At 39.9% G+C, this 20,167-nt stretch overlaps 1 long non-coding RNA gene across 1 annotated transcript; it reads right to left on the reverse strand.

Moving 5' to 3' along the window:
• Positions 1 to 10,711: 10,711 nt before the first annotated feature.
• On the reverse strand, positions 10,712 to 16,160 carry LOC112582014. The gene is made up of 2 exons (XR_003106614.3): positions 15,834 to 16,160; positions 10,712 to 13,853 (listed from the first exon to the last, which is right to left on the reverse strand). It is a non-coding gene; the product is annotated as an uncharacterized LOC112582014 (long non-coding RNA).
• Positions 16,161 to 20,167: the final 4,007 nt, after the last annotated feature.

Here is a 20,167-nt window from a genome sequence, read left to right on the forward strand (position 1 = left end):
ATGTTGAGCATCTTTTCATGTGTTTGTTAGCCATCTGTATGTCTTCTCTGGGAATATATTTGTTTAGTTCTTTGGCCCATTTTTTGATTGGGTCGTTTATTTTTGTGGAATTGAGCTGCAGGAGTTGCTTGCATATTTTTTAGGTTAATTCTTTGTCAGTTTCTTCATTTGCTATTATTTTCTCCCATTCTGAAGGCTGTCTCTCACCTTTCTTATAGTATCCTTTGTTGTGCAGAAGGTTTTAATTTTAATTAGGTCCCATTTGTTTATTTTTTCTTTTATTTCCAATATTCTGGGCGATGTGTCATAGAGGATCCTGCTGTGATTTTATCGGAGAGTGTTTTTCCTATGTTCTCCTCTGGGAGCTTTATAGTTTCTGGTCTTACCTTTAGATCTTTAATCCATTTTGAGTTTATTTCTGTTTATGGTGTTAGAAAGTGTTCTAGTTTCATTCTTTTACAATTGGTTTACCAGTTTTCCCAGAACCACTTGTTACAGATTGTCTTTTCTTAATTGTATATTCTTGCCTCCTTTATGAAAGTTAAGGTGTCCAAAGGTTCGTGGATTTATCTCTGGGCTCTCTATTTTGTTCCATTCATGTATATTTCTGTCTTTTTTCCAGTACCATACTGTCTTGATGACTGTGGCTTTGTAGTAGAGACTGAAGTCAGGTTGATTCCTCCAGTTCCATTCTTCTTTCTCATGATTGCTGATGCTATTCGAGCTTTTTTGTATTTCCATACAGATTGTGAAATTATTTGTTATAGGTCTCTGAAAAATACCATTGGTAGCTTGATAGGGATTGCATTGACTGTATAGATTGCCTTGGGAAATATACTCATTTTCAGTATATTGATTCTTCTGATCCATGAACACGGTATATTTCTCCATCTATTTGTGTCTTCTTTGATTTCTTTCATCAGTGTTTTATAGTTTTCTATATATAGGTCTTTTGTTTCTTAAGGTAGATATATCCCTAAGTATTTTATTCTTTTTGTTGCAATGGTGAATGGAATTGTTTCCTTAATTTCTCTTTCTATTTTCTCATTATTAGTGTATAGGAATGCAAGGGATTTCTGTGTGTTGATTTTATATCCTGCAACTTTACTATATTCATTGATTAGCTCTAGTAATTTTCTGATGGAGTCTTTAGGGTCTTCTATGTAAATGATCATATCCTCTGCAAACAGTGAGAGTTTTACTTCTTCTTTTCCAATGTGGATTCCTTTTATTTCTTTTTCTCTCTGATTGCTGTGGCCAAATCTTTGAAAACTATATTGAATAGTAGTGGTGACAGTGGGCACCCTTGTCTTGTTCCTGTGTTTAGGGGAAATGCTATCTATTTTTCACCATTGAGGAAAATGTTTGCTGTGCATTTGTGATATATAGCTTTTGTTATGTTGAGGTATGTTCCTTCTATTCCTGTTTTCTGGAGGGTTTTTTCATAAATAGATGTTGAATTTTGTCAAAGGCTTTCTCTGCATCTATTGAGATTATCACATGGCTTTTATTTTTCAATTTTTTAATGTATTGTATTACATTGATTGATTTGCAGATATTGAAGAATCCTTGCATCCCTGGGATAAAGCCCACTGGGTCATGAGGTGTGATCTTTTTAATGTGTTGTTGGATTCTGATTGCTAGAATTTTGTTAAGGATTTTTGCATCTATGTTCATCAGTGATATTGCCCTGTAGTTTCCTTTTTTTGTGGCATCTTTGTCAGGTTTTGGTATTAGGGTGATGGTGGCCTCACTGAATGAGTTTGGAAGTTTACCATCCTCTGCAATTTTCTGGAAGAATTTGAGTAGAATAGGTGTTAACTCTTCTCTAAATTTTTGGTAGAATTCAGCTGTGAAGCTGTCTGGACCTGAGCTTTTCTTTGCTGGAAGATTTCTGATTACAGTTTCTATTTCCGTGGTTGTGGTGGGTCTCTTAAGATTTTCTATTTCTTCCTGGTTCAGTTTTGGAAAGTTGTACTTTTCTAAGAATTTGTCCATTTCTTCCAAGTTGTCCATATTATTGGCATATGATTGCTGATAGTAGCCTCTTATGATCCTTTGTATTTCTGTGTTGTCTGTTGTGATCGCTCCATTTTCATTTCTAATTTTATTGATTTGATTTTTCTCCCTTTGTTTCTTGATGAGTCTGGCTAATGGTTTGTCAATTTTATTTATCCTTTCAAAGAACCAGCTTTTGGCTTTGTTGATTTTTGCTATGGTCTCCTTTGTTTCTTTTGCATTTATTTCTGCTCTAATTTTTAAGATTTCTTTCCTTCTACTAGCCCTGGGGTTCTTCATTTCTTCCTTTTCTAGTTGCTTTAGGTGTAGAGTTAGGTTATTTATTTGACTTTTTTCTTGTTTCTTGAGGTATGCCTGTATTGCTATGAACTTTCCCCTTAGGACTGCTTGTACCGTGTCCCACAGGTTTTGGGTTGTTGTGTTTTAATTTTCATTCGTTTCTATGCATATTTTGATTTTTTTAAAATTTCTTCTGTGACTTGTTGGTTATTCAGCAGCGTGTTGTTCAGCCTCCATATGTTGGAATTTTTACTAGTTTTTCTCCTGTAATTGACATCTAATCTTACTGCATTGTAGTCAGAAAAGATGCTTGGAATGATTTCAATTTTTTTGAATTTACCAAGGCTAGATTTATCGCCCAGGATGTGATCTATCCTGGAGAAGGTTCCGTGTGCACTTGAGAAAAAGGTGAAATTCATTGTTTTGGGGTGAAATGTCCTATAGATATCAATTAGGTCTAACTGGTCTATTGTATCATTTAAAGTTTGTGTTTCCTTGTTAATTTTCTGTTTAGTTGATCTATCCATAGGTGTGAGTAGGCTATTAAATTCTCCCATTATTATTGTGTTATTAATTTCCCCTTTCAAACTTGTTAGCATTTGTCTTACATATTGTGGTGCTCTTATGTTGGGTGCATATATATTTATAATTGTTATATCTTCTTCTTGGATTAATCCTTTGATCATTATGTAGTGACCGTCTTTGTCTCTTTTCACAGCCTTTGTTTTAAAGTCTATTTTATCTGATATGAGTATTGCTACTCCTGCTTTCTTTTGGTCCCTATTTGCATGGAAAATCTTTTTCCAGCCCTTCACTTTCAGTCTGTATGTGTCCCCTGTTTTGAGGTGGGTCTCTTGTAGACAACATATGTAAGGGTCTTGTTTTTGTATCCATTCAGCCAGTCTTTGTCTTTTGGTTGGGGCATTCAACCCATTTACGTTTAAGGTAATTACTGATAAGTATGATCCCGTTGCCATTTACTTTATTGTTTTGGGTTCGAATTTATACACCGTTTTTGTGTTTCCTGTCTAGAGAATATCCTTTAGTATTTGTTGGAGAGCTGGTTTGGTGGTGCAGAATTCTCTCAGCTTTTGCTTGTCTGAAAAGCTTTTGATTTCTCCTTCATACTTGAATGAGATCCTTGCTGGGTACAATAATCTGTGCTGTAGGTTATTTTCTTTCATCATTTTAAGTATGTCTTGCCATTCCCTCCTGGCTTGAAAGAGTTTCTATTGAAAGATCAGCTGTTATCCTTATGGGAATTCCCTTGTGTGTTATTTGTTGTTTTTCCCTTGCTGCTTTTAATATTTGTTCTTTGTGTTTGATCTTTGTTAATTTGATTAATATGTGTCTTGGGGTGTTTCGCCTTGGGTTTATCCTGTTTGGGACTCTCTGGGTTTCTTGGACTTGGGTGATTATTTCCTTCCCCATTTTAGGGAAGTTTTCAACTATTATCTCCTCAAGTATTTTCTCATTGTCTTTCTTTCTGTCTTCTTCTTCTGGAACCCCTATGATTCGAATGTTGTAGCGTTTAATATTGTCCTGGAGGTCTCTGAGATTGTCCTCATTTCTTTTAATTCGTTTTTCTTTTATCCTCTCTGATTCGTTTATTTCTACCATTCTATCTTCTAATTCACTAATCCTATCTTCTGCCTCTGTTATTCTACTATTTGTTGCCCCCAGAGTGTTTTTAATTTCAGTTATTGTATTATTCATTATATATTGACTCTTTTTTATTTCTTCTAGGTCCTTGTTAAACCTTTCTTGCATCTTCTCAATCCTTGTCTCCAGGCTATTTATCTGTGATTCCATTTTTTTTCTTTTTCTTTTTAAAAATTTTATTTTATTTTTAAACTTTACATAACTGTATTAGTTTTGCCAAATATCAAAATGAATCCGCCACAGGTATACATGTGTTCCCCATCCCGAACCCTCCTCCCTCCTCCCTCCCCATTCCATCCCTCTGGGTCGTCCCAGTGCACCAGCCCCAAGCATCCAGTATCGTGCATCGAACCTGGACTGGCAACTCGTTTCATACATGATATTTTACATGTTTCAATGCCATTCTCCCAAATCTTCCCACCTTTTCCCTCTCCCACAGAGTCCATAAGACTGTTCTATACATCAGTGTCTCTTTTGCTGTCTCGTATACAGGGTTATTGTTACCATCTTTCTAAATTCCGTATATATGCGTTAGTATGCTGTATTGGTGTTTTTCTTTCTGGATTACTTCACTCTGTATAATAGGCTCCAGTTTCATCCACCTCATTAGAACTGATTCAAATGTGTTCTTTTTAATGGCTGAGTAATACTCCATTGTGTATATGTACCACAGCTTTCTTATCCATTCATCGGCTGATGGACATCTAGGTTGCTTCCATGTCCTGGCTATTATAAACAGTGCTGTGATGAACACTGGGGTACACGTGTCTCTTTCCTTTCTGGTTTCCTCAGTGTGTATGCCCAGTAGTGGGATTGCTGGATCATAAGGCAGTTCTATTTCCAGTTTTTTAAGGAATCTCCACACTGTTCTCCATAGTGGCTGTACTAGTTTGCATTCCCACCAACAGTGTAAGAGGGTTCCCTTTTCTCCACACCCTCTCCAGCATTTATTACTTGTAGACTTTTGAATTTCAGCCATTCTGACTGGTGTGAAATGGTACCTCATAGTGGTTTTGATTTGCATTTCTCTGATAATGAGTGATGTTGAGCATCTTTTCATGTGTTTGTTAGCCATCTGTATGTCTTCTTTGGAGAAATGTCTATTTAGTTCTTTGGCCCATTTTTTGATTGGGTCATTTATTTTTCTGGAGTTGAGCTGTAGGAGTTGCTTGTATATTCTCGAGATTAGTTGTTTGTCAGTTGCTTCATTTGCTATTATCTTCTCCCATTCTGAAGGCTGTCTTTTCGGACATTTCATCCCAAAACAATGAATTTCACCTTTTTCTCAAGCGCACATGGAACCTTCTCCAGGGTAGATCACATCCTGGGCCATAAAGCTTGCCTTGGTAAATTCAAAAAAATTGAAATCATTCCAAGCATCTTTTCTGACCACAATGCAGTAAGATTAGATCTCAATTACAGGAGAAAAACTATTAAAAAATCCAACATATGGAGGCTGAACAACACGCTGCTGAATAACCAACAAATCACAGAAGAAATCAAAAAAGAAATCAAAATTTGCATAGAAACGAATGAAAATGAAAACACAACAACCCAAAACCTGTGGGACACGGTAAAAGCAGTCCTAAGGGGAAAGTTCATAGCAATACAGGCACACCTCAAGAAACAAGAAAAAAGTCAAATAAATAACCTAACTCTACACCTAAAGCAACTAGAAAAGGAAGAAATGAATAACCCCTGTGTTAGTAGAAGGAAAGAAATCTTAAAAATTAGAGCAGAAATAAATGCAAAAGAAACAAAAGAGACCATAGCAAAAATCAACAAAGCCAAAAGCTGGTTCTTTGAAAGGATAAATAAAATTGACAAACCATTAGCCAGACTCATCAAGAAACAAAGGGAGAAAAATCAAATCAATAAAATTAGAAATGAAAATGGAGCGATCACAACAGACAACACAGAAATACAAAGGATCATAAGAGACTACTATCAACAATTATATGCCAATAAAATGGACAACGAGGAAGAAATGGACAAATTCTTAGAAAAGTACAACTTTCCAAAACTCGATCAGGAAGAAATAGAAAATCTTAACAGACCCATCACAAGCACGGAAATTGAAACTGTAATCAAAAATCTTCCAGCAAACAAAAGCCCAGGTCCAGACGGCTTCACAGCTGAATTCTACCAAAAATTTAGAGAAGAGCTAACACCTATCCTGCTCAAACTGTTCCAGAAAATTGCAGAGGATGGTAAACTTCCAAACTCATTCTATGAGGCCACCATCACCCTAATACCAAAACCTGACAAAGATCCCACAAAAAAAGAAAACTACAGGCCAATATCACTGATGAACATAGATGCAAAAATCCTTAACAAAATTCTAGTAGTCAGAATCCAACAACACATTAAAAAGATCATACACCATGACCAAGTGGGCTTTAACCCAGGGATGCAAGGATTCTTCAATATCCGCAAATCAATCAATGTGATTCCATTTTAATTTCAAGATTTTGGATCAATTTCACTATCATTATTCGGAATTCTTTATCAGGTAGATTCCCTATCTCTTCCTCTTTTGTTTGGTTTGGTGGGCATTGATCCTGTTCCTTTATCTTCTGGGTATTCCTCTGTCTCTTCTTCTTGTTTAAATTGCTGAGTTTGGGGTGTCCTTTCTGTATTCTGGCAGTTTGTGGAGTTCTCTTTATTGTGGCATTTCCTCGCTGTGTGTGGGTTTGTCCAGGTGGCTTGTCAAGGTTTCCTGGATAGGGAAGCTTGTGTCGGTGTTCTGGTGGATGGAGCTGTATTTCTTCTCTCTGGAGTGCAATGAAATGTCCAGTAATGAGTTATGAGATGTCTATGGTTTTGGGGTGTCTTTGGGCAGCCTGTATCTTGAAGCTCAGGGCTGTGTTCCTGTGTTGCTGGAGAATTTGCTTGGTATGTCTTGCCCTGGAACTTGTTGGCCCTTGTGTGGTGCTTGGTTTCAGTGTCGGTATGGAGGTGTTTGATGAGCTCCTGTCAATTAATGTTCCTTGGAGTCAGGAGTTCCCTGGAGTCAGGGTTTGGACTTAAGCCTCCTGCATCCAGTTATCGGTCTTATTTTTACAGTAGTTTCAAAACTTCTCCTTCTATACAGCACCATTGTTAAAACATCTACGTTAAAGATGAAAAGTTTCTCTACTGTGAGGGTCACTCAGAGAGGTTCACAGCGTTACATGGAGAAGAGGAGGGAGGAGGGAGTTAGAGGTGACCCAAATGAGATGAGGTGGAATCAATAGTGGAGAGAGTGGGCTAGCCAGTAGTCACTTCCTTATGTGCACTCCACAGCTGGACCGCTCAGAGATGTTCACGGAGTTATACAGAAAAGAGAAGAAGGAGGAGGGAGACAGAGGTGGCCAGAAGGATAAAAGGGGGGAATGAAAAGGAGGGAGACAGATCCAGCCAGTAATCAGTTCCCTAAGTGTTCTCCACCGTCTGGAACACACAGAAATTCACAGAGTTGGGTAGAGTAGAGAGGGGTTAGGGAGGAGACACAGGCGACCTGGTGGAGAAAAAGGAGAGTCCAAAGGGAGAGAGAGCAGTCAAGCCAGTAATCTTGCTCCCTAGTGAAAAATGGGTCCTGAAGATTGGGTTCTTAAAGGTACAAAATTGGTAACAAATACATAAAAGCAAAAATTAAAAATCTAGAGTAGAGTTTGGAATTTCAAAAATACGATGTTAAAGAAAAGAAGAGGGAAAAGAAAGAGAGAAAAAACGAACAAAGGAAAACAAACAAGGTTGTGAAAATTATAAAGAAAATACAGGTACAAAATTGATAACTAATACCAAAAAGCAAAAATTAAAAATCTAGAGTAGAGTTTGGAATTTCAAAAATACAATGTATAAAAAAAAAGGAAGAAGAAAAATAAAGAGAGAAAACAAACAAACAAACAAAAACAAACAATGTCGCAAAAATTATAAAGAAAATACAGGTACAAAATTGATATCAAATACCAAAAAGCATAAATTAAAAATCTAGAGTAGAGTTTGGAATTTCAGATATACAATGTTATATAAAAGAAGAAGAGAAAGAAACAGAGAAAAAAAAAGTCACAGAAATTATAAAAAAAAACTATAGGTACAAAATTGATAACATATACCAAAAAGCTAAAATTAAAAGTCTAGAGTAGAGTTTGGAATTTCAAAAATACAATGTTAAAGAAAAGAAGAAAAAAAAAACAAGGTCAAAAAATTATAAAATATATACATATGAAGTTTGCTAAAGAAGAAAAAAATAAGGTCTTTTTTTTTTTTTTTTGCAAAGTAATAGGCTATAAAAGTGAAAATTAAAGGAACAATAGAGGACTTAAAATTTTTTTTCAAAAAAATTAAAAAAAAAAGAAAGAATGATGGTAAAAATAGTAAAAATATATCTAGGACTTTCTCTGGTTTTGTTGTGAGTATTGTGGGTTCAGTTCATTTTTGGCTAGTTCCTTGGTCCGACTTATATTTCTCAAGATCTATAGGTCCCTTCCTATGTAGTCCGTAGTAACCACAGGGTTTTAATCTACTGCCTGTAGCTTCCAAGGCGGTTCCCTCTGTTATAGCTTCTTCTGTTTGCTGGTCTCTTCAGTGTCTGGTTTCCACCCTGACACAAAGGGGACGGTGGAGGACACTTTTTTTTTTTTGTTTGTTTTTTAGACTCACTTGTTCAGTTGCGCTGTGGGGAGGGAGGGAGGGATGCTGCAAACAAATAACACTGACGTGTGCTTGCAGTGCCTTAGCCACACTGGGTCTGCCCCCGCTCACGGCGCGTGTAGCCTCCCTGCCCACACTGCTCGGGCTCTAGGTTGTTCCGCGGGGAACAATCCGAGGCCGGCTCTGGGCTGCATGTACCTCCCAGGTCCAAGCTGCTCAGGTTCAGGCACTCAGGTAGTCCTCAGAGGCGCAGACTCGGTTGGGCCTGCGTTTTGTGCTCTTCCCAGGTCGGAGCAGCTCAGGTGATGAGGTGTTTGGCGAGCACCAATGCTGCGACTTATCGCCTCCCCGCCACTCGGTTATCTGGGTGTAAAACCGGCGCACCTTCTCAGGCAGATGTTGACTGTCCAGACCCCCAAGAAGTTTTAGTTAGCAAAGAAGCCTGCTTACAGTTTTATAGATAATGTCTCTCTGGGGCTGCGATTGCCCCCTTCCGGCTCTGGATGCCTGTCACCGGAGGGGGAAGGTCTGCAGCCGGCTATCTCTGTTCAGTCCTTTGTTTCGTGCATGGGCCTGGCGGTGTCTTAGGTTAGGGCTGGCTTTTCACGTGGTAGATATCCCACAGTCTGGTTTGCTAGCCCAAATTATTTTGCTCAGATAGCGCTCAGGGTATTCAGTCCAGATTTTTACTCTAAGCGATGCAGCCTGCGCCACGCCTCCCTGCCCAGTCCCTGCTTGCTAATGGCGTGTGCAGGTGTCTGCACTGCTTCTCCGCTGGGGGAGTTACCGTAGGGCTCGCAATCTGCGAGTTTTAATTGTTTATTTATTTTTTCTCCCTGTTATGTTGCCCTCTGTGCTTCCAAAGCTCGGCACAGATTCAGCAGTGAGAAGGTTTCCTGGTGTTTGGAAACTTCTCTCTTTTTAAGACTCCCTTCCCGGGATGGAACTCTGTCCCTCCCTCTTTTGTCTCTTTTTTTGTCTTTTATATTTTTTCCTACCTCCTTTCGAAGAGTTGGGTTGCTTTTCTGGGTGCCTGATGTCCTCTGCCGGCATTCAAAAGTTGTTTTGTGGAATTTACTCGACGTTTAAATGCTCTTTTGATGAATTTGTGGGGGAGAAAGTGTTTTCCCAGTCCTACTCCTCTGCTATCTTGGCTCCTCCCCTCAGCTATGGTTTTTCCAGGAGTCATGTGTGGATGTGAGAGTTGGACCATAAAGAAAGCTGAGTGCTGAAAAATTGATGCTTTTGAACTGTGGTGTTCGAGAAGACTCTTGAGAATCCCTTGGAGTGCAAGGAGATCAAACCAGTCAATCCTAAGGAAATCAGTCCTGAATATTCATTGGAAGGACTGATGCTCAAGCTCAAGCTCCAATAATTTGGCCATCTGATTAGAAGAACTGACTCATTGGAAAAGACCCTGATGACGGGAAAGATGGAAGGCAGGAGGAGAACTAGACAACAGAGGATGAGATGGTTGGATGGCATCACCGACTCGATAAATATGAGTTTGAGCTAGCTTCAGGAGTTGGTGATAGACAGGGAAGCCTGGCGTGCTGCAGTCCATGGGTCGCAAAAGTCAGACACGCCTGAGTGACTGTAATGAAGTGAACTGACATACATTATATTAGTTTCAGGTGTATAACACAGTGATTCAGTTATCTTATACACGGTGAAATGGCCACAATAAATCTAGTTAACAGCATCACCACACCAAAATTTTTCTTATAATGAGAACTTTTAATAGCCACTCTCTCAACAACTTTCAAATGGGCAATACAAATATTATTAACTAGATTTACCACCCTGTACATTACACATCCCCCTATGGCGTGTTTGTACCTTTGAATCCCTTCACCATTTTTTGAACCTCTGGGGACCACCAATCTGTTCCGTTGTGTGAGCATTTAAAAAAATTTTTTTTGGCAGACTGTTGCTTGTTTTGAGAGTCCTCCATGTAAAAGCAGAAGAAAATGGCAACCCACTCCCGTATTCTTGCCTAGAGAATCCCCTGGACAGAGGAGCCTGGTGGGCTGCCGTCTGTGGGGTCGCACAGAGTCAGACACGACTGAAGTGACTTAGCAGCAGCAGCAGCATGTAAAAATGATATCATACAATATCTATCTTTATGATTTATTTCACTTAGCCTAGTGCTCTCAAGGTTCATCCATGTAGCAAATTCAAAGTTTCCTTTTTGTGGGTGAATAATGTTCCCTTGCATATACAGGGATGCCTCATTTATTGTGCTTGACTTTAATGCACTTTGCAGATATTGTGTTTACACATTGAGCTTTGTGGCCACCTTGCATCTAGCAAGTCCAGTGGTGCCATTCATTCAAAAGCAGTTGCTCACTTCTTGCCTCTGTCACATTTTGGTCCTTTTGGCAATATTTCATGCTTTTTCATCATTGTTATATTTGTTATGGTGATCTGTGATCAGTAATCTGTTACTATTGCAAAAATATTTGAACTTGCTGAAGGCTCAGAAGATGGTTAACATTTTTTAGCAGTATTTTTCAATTAGGGTATTTATGCTATTGTCTAAGACATAATGCTATTGCACACTGAATAGACTACAAATACAGTGTAAAAATGACATTTATATGTATTGGGAAAACAAGAAATTTGTGTGGATGACGTTGTAGTGCTATTTGCTTCATTGCCGTGGTCTGGAACCAAACCCATGGTATCTCGGAGCCATGCCTGTATACACGTGTTCTTTGTCCATGCATCCGTGGATAGACAGTGAGGTTGTTTCCTTATCTGGCTGTTGCACGTAATGCTGCAGTGAACACGGGGGTGCCACACTGTGGCTGACCTTGTTCTAAAATGCCTAGTTGCACTCTCCTGCCTTAGATCTCTTGATGGTGTTGGACTCTCCTAGGTGAGGAGAAGGGCTGGTAGGACCATGGTGTTTCACCACTCAGGCAACATCACCACCATCTAGAATCCTGAACCTGAGGGTAGGACCGAATCAGCTGACAGTGTCCTGAGCCCACAAAACCGGAGGGTGGGGACAGGTTGGCGTATGTAGAAATGACGGTGGTCTGCCTCTTTCCCTCCACATTATTGGCTGGGCAGAAACTGAGTTAGAATGGACTTGAACCTAGTTAGGTGAACTTTCCTTAGCATTCAAGACTAAAATATTAAGGCAGTATCCAGAGCTTCAGCAACTCTCATGTGCCAATAAGACAAGTCACAAGCCCCCTGAGCCCCCTTGCCAGACCACCTTTCTAACTCTCAAGAGGTCAGATGGATAAAAGACCCCCTGAGTCATCGTTCTGTCTAGAAAGCCAGCATGTTCCTTCCTAGTAACTATTTAGTTCAGACTGAAGATGGCCTTTAAATGGGTGCTGTTTCCCTCATTATGACTTTGAAAGGGGCTGAGTTTTTATCATGCCCAGCCCCTCCCCCCCAAAGACCAGGGTGACACTGTCCCTAGTGAGGAGGGCAGAGCAGCTGGACTGCTGGTAGAGCACTAACGTTTCTTTATCCTGTTACCAGGCAAAGCACTGACAGCAGGGACACGGTACTGTTTGCGAGCGGGCTCACATGTAGGACGTGGAAAGTAATCCAAGAATACTAAAAGTGAGAGGACAGGAGCAAAGCAGTAAGCCTAGACCAGAGCTTGGCACATACAGTCTACCATCCCTAAGGGTGGGCTGGAGGGAGGGATGCAGCCTTAACCTTCCTACAGTATTTTAGCAATGAAATAGTTTCTTCCATTTCATCGGTGGCATATAGATTTGCATGTTGTGTTTTTCTCTCAAGACCTTAACTGCCCAAGGCTTACGAGTGGGAGGGCCAAGTGTTGGCGATAGCAGAGGGCTGTAATTCTCAGACAAATGTCCCCTGTGGCCTTGGGTCACCCTCTCGTCATAATCCTGTATGGACCCCAAAGGGCCACATTGTTTTGCGGCCCAACTGGAGTGGGGTGCCTCTGCTGCCACTGAAGCCCCACACACCCAGACCCTCCATGCCACCCTTGCCTCCTCCACCTGTGCCCTCCTTTGTGTGAGCTTGGTTTGGCCTGGCAAGGGCCCCTGTCTGCAGCATTCATTTTGTGGCCCCTGTCTTGTAAGACCTGTTTCCTATGACAGTTTTTCATAGCACCTCAGCAAGAGCACTTCACTGAACGCCTGATAGATGAACTGAAAAAGTGAAAACACTGTGTTTTTATAGGGCGTTTTGGGGTTATTTCCAGGAGCGATGTGCATTCTCTTGTATACTTGTTTTTATATGTGAAATGGGGTTAGTACTGTATGGATAAGAATTGCTGAGGGCTTCCCTGGTGGTCCAGTGGTGAAGAATTGGCCTGTCATTGCAGGATACATGGGCTCGATCCCCCGTCTGGGAAGATCCCACGTGCTGCAGAGTAACAAGTCCCATGTGCTGCAACGACCGAGCCTGAGGGCTGCAACTACTGCAGCCTGCATGCCCGAGAGCCCGTGCGCCACCGTTAGAAGCCACCATAGGAGAAGCCTCCACACCACAACGAGAGAGCAGCCCCTGCCTGCTGCACCTAGAGAAAGTCCATGGGAAGCAATGAAGACCAAGCCCCGCCAAAAGTAAATAAATCAAACTGTGGTCTAAAAAAAAGAGAATTCGTAAGGAATGTCAGGCTGGTCCCTTTTCATGAGGTGACATCCCTGAGTACTATCACTGGGCCCTGCACTTCTCAGGCACATACAGGTGAAAGATGCGGTGGGGAAAGTCTCGGTGACAGAACGGTGTGCCTCAAAACGTGGCCAAGCTCCATTCATGATGAGGAGTTCAGGCACGAGCCTGGACACTAAAGGAATCTTCCTAAGAAACTACTGTTCATAGGCCTTTCTGGGAAGGCAGCATCCGAACATTCCCCTACTTTTGTTCTAGATGCTCCACATTCTGTTCACTGCTCTCCCTTTTTGTGGAGGATAGAGGGGAACAAACCATTCTGGCCCAAAGGAAACACAGGAGACTCCATCAAGTCCAGAAGGGCTCTTCTCCCGTTTCTCCCCTGCCCCCACCACAGGAGCCATATTATTGTCATCCCCGGCTCAGGAGTGACAATCATGCCTTCAAATGTATTCTGTCTCATTCAGAATCCTTGAGAGGAACCCAGTTCCTGAGGACTAAACACTAAAAGGAAACCTTTCAGTTGAGTGCTGCTGGAAGCAAGAGGGAGGCCTTGCTTAATATTCCACATGAATGGATCATTGAAAAGACGCGATGAGACCTTGGCTTTCTTCATGCTGTCTTCCTCATGTGAAACTCCCAGGCTACAAACAAACAAACAAACAAAAAAATGAACTGAAGAATTACTGTCAAATTTTTGGGCACAGAAATGGTAATATGGTTATGTTGAAAAAAGAATGTCTCTCTTTTAGAGAAACATGCTGATTTGTTTGTACATGAAATGACATCTGGGTTTTGTTTCAAAATAAATGGGGGTGGTGGCAACTTCCCATCAGTTGATGATTCTTCAAGTTGGTTTGTAAATGAGAGATCATTACACTGTTCTCTATACTTGTGTATATATGTGACCTTTTCCATAATAAAAATTAAAGAAAAAAACCTGGTCATTTGTGTTTCCTTTCCTTTTGCTGGGCTTTTTTCCCCCTTCCTTTTGTATCTTCATATGAAAAGTAAAACACATTAAAATTGATAAAATGCTTAGCCCTAAAACATTAATATCTTTGACCAGGTAGACATAATTTTGCTGTCGCATTTGGTATATAACATAGATTCATTCATTGGGACATTTATGTCATGAACTGTTGTAGGAATTAGAAGCACAGAAATTACAGTTACACTGGGTATTAGATGATATAAGGAATTATTAATTTATTGAGTGAGATAATGGTATTGCATTTAAGAAAACTTCCTTTTTTAATGAGTTGCATACAGAAATACTTAATGTATTTTACCTGGAATAGCTCAATGACAACAAAAGATCCCTATCTGAAGCAAATGTCAAAGGGCTAACATATGTTACACCTGAGTGAGTGACAAGCACTGTATATGGCATTAATGACACTACTCCCTTCACTTTTCTGGATGTTTTGAGTATCTTCGTGATGTGTGTGTTTGGGAGGATGCTTTCCAGGAGCTCAGTCTAGTGGAGGAGACAGAGGGAAAGGGGTCAGTAGCATCTGAGTGACAGGGATGTGGGGAGGGAGGGGTGCCCAGGGCACAAGAGGAGTCTCACCTTCAGGCTGATTTCGGGAGTGTGGGTAAGGAATGGTTGACCATGGAAAGGTGACTCTTAAGCTCGTTCTTTCTAAAGTCAGCTTTATTACAAGAGTAATGCATGTCCATCTATGCAGCGAGTAGGGCAAGCCACATGCAAGGAGAGATTGGACTGTAGGCAGCTGGAGTCTGTACCACATGGCAGACTCAGGAGAAAGGACGTGCAATATGAGGGGATGAAAGTCACTCTGAGGCCGCACAGGACGCTGCAGGAAAGCGAAAGTGTATGTGTGATGAGAGATCCACCGATCCACAGGGATCTGACTTTACCCTGAAGCCAAGGAGAGCTCTGGAAGGATTTTAAGCAGGGACTTCCATGCTCAGATCTGTGCTTCAGGAAAGCTCAGTCTTCCAGCAGGGAGGAAGAAAGGTGACATCAGAGGAAGGGGGCCTGCCTGTAATGTGTCCCCAGAGGAGGTACCCTCTGTCAATCACCAGCCAGGGGAGGGCATAAAAAGGGGGCTTTGTTGTGATGCAGCCCCACAGGAAGTGTCTTCTAGAAATCCACTGCTGGCCTGAAGGGTCCCCTACCTTGTGCCTCTTTGAGGATCGCACAAAGCTGCCCACTGAGTGTGAGAATCTCACAGAAGAGCCACTCCACTGGGCTGATGCAGCCCCCTATGGCCTGGTTTGGAACCACATGTCTCACAGACTGACCCCAACTTGGTTCTCTGCCACAGGCCTTGTGCAGCTACACACAACCACCCTGGAGTCACATCGCTTGGCTAAGAGTCCCAGCTGTGTGACCTTGGGTGCAGGCGGTAATTTTAACCTGCTCGGGTCCTCTGTCTCCCCAACTTGAAGATGCGTCCTACAGTGCCTGTGTGGATTAAAGAGCAATAGTGCATATCAGGCACCCAGCAGGGTCCCTGACACTAAGTCAGTGAGTGTTCCAAACTCTTGGCTATTAAAAAAATAGTCTTGGCTATTATTAAGTACCTTCTTCTAATATCAGCTTTCAAGAAGTAGAACTTGAAAGCAAGGCGGGCTAATGATATTGGCTTTCTTACCACGGAGTCTGTGTCAGAATCAGAGTCGCTGTCACTGTCGGCACAGTGCTTCTTGTGTTTCTTTTAGATGACTTTTTCTTCCTCCTTTCCTTGGATCGTTCTTTTGAATGACCAGACTTCTTTTTTCTTGTTTTCTTCTACATAAAATATAAATAAAGTTTTATTGGAAATCTTCAATGCCAAAGTGTTACTGCCCACAATATAACGAACTGCTCCTCCCAAAGACAAGCTTCCAAAGAGCACATTAGTGATGGGCACACAAATGTCACCTCCTCTCCTCCACACCTGCACCTGTCATTAAGAATGAAATAGTTGAGGGACTTCCTTGGCAATTCAGTGGTTAAGCTCTGCACTTCCACTACAGGGAACTCTGCTTCAGTTCCTGGTGGGAGAAAACTAAGATCCCACATGCCATGCAGCATGGCAGAAGAAAAAAAAGAGAAAGAGAGGTTTAAAGAATTTATCAACAGAATTAATGACAACAATGATTAATGTCCTTCAGGATAAAGGTACCTAAGAGGCTGTCTGATCTAATCTCCATCGCCCTCAAAGGCAGGCTGGCTGATAGAGCAGCCTGGGCTCTGTCTACCTACTCCTGCTTCTCTATTCCAGCCCACTGGTAGAAGAGGGGCCACATGTGAAAGCGCAGTGAGTGGAACCACTTCATCCTCAGGGCAGCACAGAGCTTGTCGGTTAGTGACATTGAGCGATTCCACCCTGGTTTGACTTCTTTTAAAAGGGGGGGTGGATGATGATAATGATGAGGGGGCAGGTAGAAATAGGATAAATCAAATACAACATCAAGCACAGCACTCATAGGTAGGAGCTATTCTTAATATCCAGGATATTCACATGCCCTAAGACACCTGTAAACACCTCTTGTACAACCATAAAACCCTCAGTCTGGCCTGCCTTTCATTTCGCACTGCTCAGTGGAGAAAGCGAATTCCAGAAGTTAGAGGAGAAACAGAGCGGGAGGGGAGGGGAGGGGAAAGATGGGGTGGGGAACAGGGAGGGGAGGGACATGAGGTGCAGGAGAGAAGGGCAGCGAGGGGGGAGATGGAAACTCTTCCTGATCTAGAACACAGGCCCAATAAAGGGCAAACATGCCCCATTGTAGGGTGCCTGCAGCCAGAGGTGGGGAGCTGAGTGCAGCCCGGTATGCAGAGGTCCACAGTTACCTTCACAGTCAAAGGAATGGCCCCTTGCCCCACTCTTCAAGGTTGAGTTGCCTATCTAGATTTTTGGGGATAAAAACTCGATTTCAATTCTATCTATTAAAAAAGAATTAAGTATTTCACATAGCTCTACTAAGCAATGTCATGGGTGTTTTACATGATCTGCTTCATTTAATTAAAAAAAAGAAAATCTACAAGGAAGGTGTTATCAACATTCCCATTTTACAAATGAGGAAACTGAGAAACAGGCATTATTAAAGTTACAAGTTAGTGAAAGAAATGCTTTTTGGAAAACGTATTAATCTATATTTAGTAAGCCTTGTGGGAAAAGGGCATTATCTATCTAGATTCTTGAGGAAAAACTCATTTTCAATATTCTGTATTGAAAACAACAACAAAATTAAGTATGTTACTTACATCAAAGCCATGTCCTTAGTGTTTTACATGATTGGGTCCATTTAATAGAAAAGAAAATCTATGAAGATGTTATCAACATTCCCATTTTATAGATGAGGAAACTGAGGCACAGAGATATTAAAGAAGTTAATAGTAAGTGAAGGAGATACTTTTTGGTCAGTAAATTTATGTATACTTAGTAAACTTTGTGGAAAGGGCATTGTTACATAGATTGTCAGGGAAATAAAACTCAATTTCCAAACTATTAAAAAAAAACAGAATTAAGTATGTTACTTAGATCTATGAAGCAATGTACTCAGTGTTTTACATGCTCTGCTTCATTTAGTTAACAAAAATCTATGAGGAAAGTGTTTTCAACATTCCCATATTACAGACGAGGAAACAGAGGCACTGAGGCATTAATGAAGTAACTAGTAAGTGAAAGAGATGCTCTTGGGTGAGCATGTTCATGTATACTTAGTAAACTTTGTGGAACGGGCAATATCTATCTAGATTGTTGGGGAAAAAAATTCGACATCTATACTCTCTATTAAACTTGGTCGGAAAGGGAATTGTGTATCAAGTTTGTTAGGGGAAAGGACTTGATTTCAGTTCTATATTAAAAAAAAAATCAAAACTAAGTATGTTACTTAGATCTGCTAAGCTTTTCCTGGGTGTTTTATATGCTCTGCTTCATTAAAAAAATTACTTGAAAGTGTTAACAATATTCCCATTTTATAGATAAGGAAACTGAGGCATAGAGGCATTAATGATGTTACTAGTAATTGAAAGAGATGCGTTTTGGTAAGCGTATTTATCTATACAAGTAAACATTGTCAGAAATGGTTTGTCCACCTAGATTATTGGGGGAAAAAAATCGACTTCTATTCTCTCTTTTGAAAAAAACAAAATTAAGTCTGTTACTTAGTTCTAATAAGCAATGTCCTGGGTCTTTAACATGCTCTGCTTTAACTAATTAAATAGAAAATCTACAAGAAGCTATTATCAACAATTCCCAATTTATAGATGAAGAAATTGAGGCACTGGGGCATTAATGAAGTTACCAGTAAGTCAAAGAGATGCTTTGTGGTGAACGTATTTTATCTATATTTATTAAACTTTGTGGGAAATGGCATTGTGTATCTAGATTTCTGGGAAAAGCTACTCAATTTCAATTCCATACTAAAAATAATCAAATTAAGTATGCCATTTAGATCTACTAAGCAATGTCCTGTGTGTTTTACATGCTCTGTTCAGTCAATTAAATAAAAATAGACAAGGAAGGTATATCAAAATTCCTATTTCATAGATGAGGAAACTGAGCCACAGAGGCATTAATGAAGTTACCAAAGTGAATGAGATGCTTTTGATGAGTGTTTTTATTGGAACTTTGTGGTAAAGGGCATTAACTGTCTAGATTGTGGGCTATATAAAACTCAATTTGAATTCTCTCTATTAAAAAAAACCCAAAATTAAGTATGTTACTTAGATCTACTAAACAATAATCTCAGTGTTTTACATGCTGTTTCATTTAATTAAAAAATCAACTAGGAGGGTGTTATCAACATTCCCAAATTATAGATGAGGAATTTGAAGGAAAGGGGCATTAATGAATTTACTGACAAGTGAAAGAGATGCTATTTGATGAACATATTTATGGACATTTAGTAGAATTTCACAAAAGGTTATTGACTATCTAGATTGTTTGTGAAAAAACTCAATGTCAATTCAATATAAAAAAATTAAGTATGTTACCTAGATATACTATTCAATGCCATTAGTGTTTCACATGATTGGGTCCATTTAATTAAACAATATATCGAGGAAAGTGTTATCAATATTCCTATTTTATATATGAGGAAACTGAGGCACAGAGGCATTAATGAAGTTACTAGTAATTGAAAAAGATGCATTTTGGTGAGCGTATTTATCTATACAAGTATGTGTTGTCTACTTACATTCTTGGGGAAAAATACTGACTACTATTCAATTTTTAAAAATTAAGTATATTACTTAGTTCTAATAAGAAATGTCCTGGGTGTTTAACATGCTCTGCTTTAATTAATTAAATAGAAAATCTAGAAGAAGGTGTTATCAACATTCCCAATTTATAGATGAGGAAACTGAGGCACTGAGGCATTAGTGAAGTTACCAATAAGTGAAAGAGATACTTTTTAGGGAGCGCTTTTATCTATACTTAGTAAACTTGTGGGAAAGGGCATTCTGTATCTAGATTATTGTGGAAAGTTACTCGATTTCAATTCTGGATTTTAAAAAACCAAAATTAAGTGCAGTATTAAGATCTATGAAGAAATGTCCTGTGTGTTTTACATGCTCTGGTTCAGTCAACTAAATAAAAATAGATGAGGAAAGTGTTATCAACATTCCCATTTCATAGATGAGGAAACTGAGGCCTAGAGTCATTAATGCAGTTGCCAAACTGAATGAGATGCTTTTTGGTGAGCATACTTATCGGAACTTTGTAAACTTTGTCGGAAAGGGCATTAACTATCTAGATTGTGGGGGATATAAAACTCAATTTCAATTCTCTGTTAAAAAAAAAAAAAACCTAAATGAAATGTATTGCTTAGCTCTACTAAGCAATGTCCTGGATGTTTTATATGCTCTACTTCATTTAACTGGAAGGAAAAAATCTACAGGTAAAGTCTCTTCAAAATGCACATTTTAAAGAGGATGGAACTGAGGCACAGAGACATTAAGTTAATAGTGCTTCTAAGAGATGCTTTTCAGTGAGTGTAT

The sequence above is a fragment of the Bubalus bubalis genome, chromosome X (assembly GCF_019923935.1).
Source record: "Bubalus bubalis isolate 160015118507 breed Murrah chromosome X, NDDB_SH_1, whole genome shotgun sequence".
Lineage (NCBI taxonomy): Eukaryota > Metazoa > Chordata > Mammalia > Artiodactyla > Bovidae > Bubalus > Bubalus bubalis.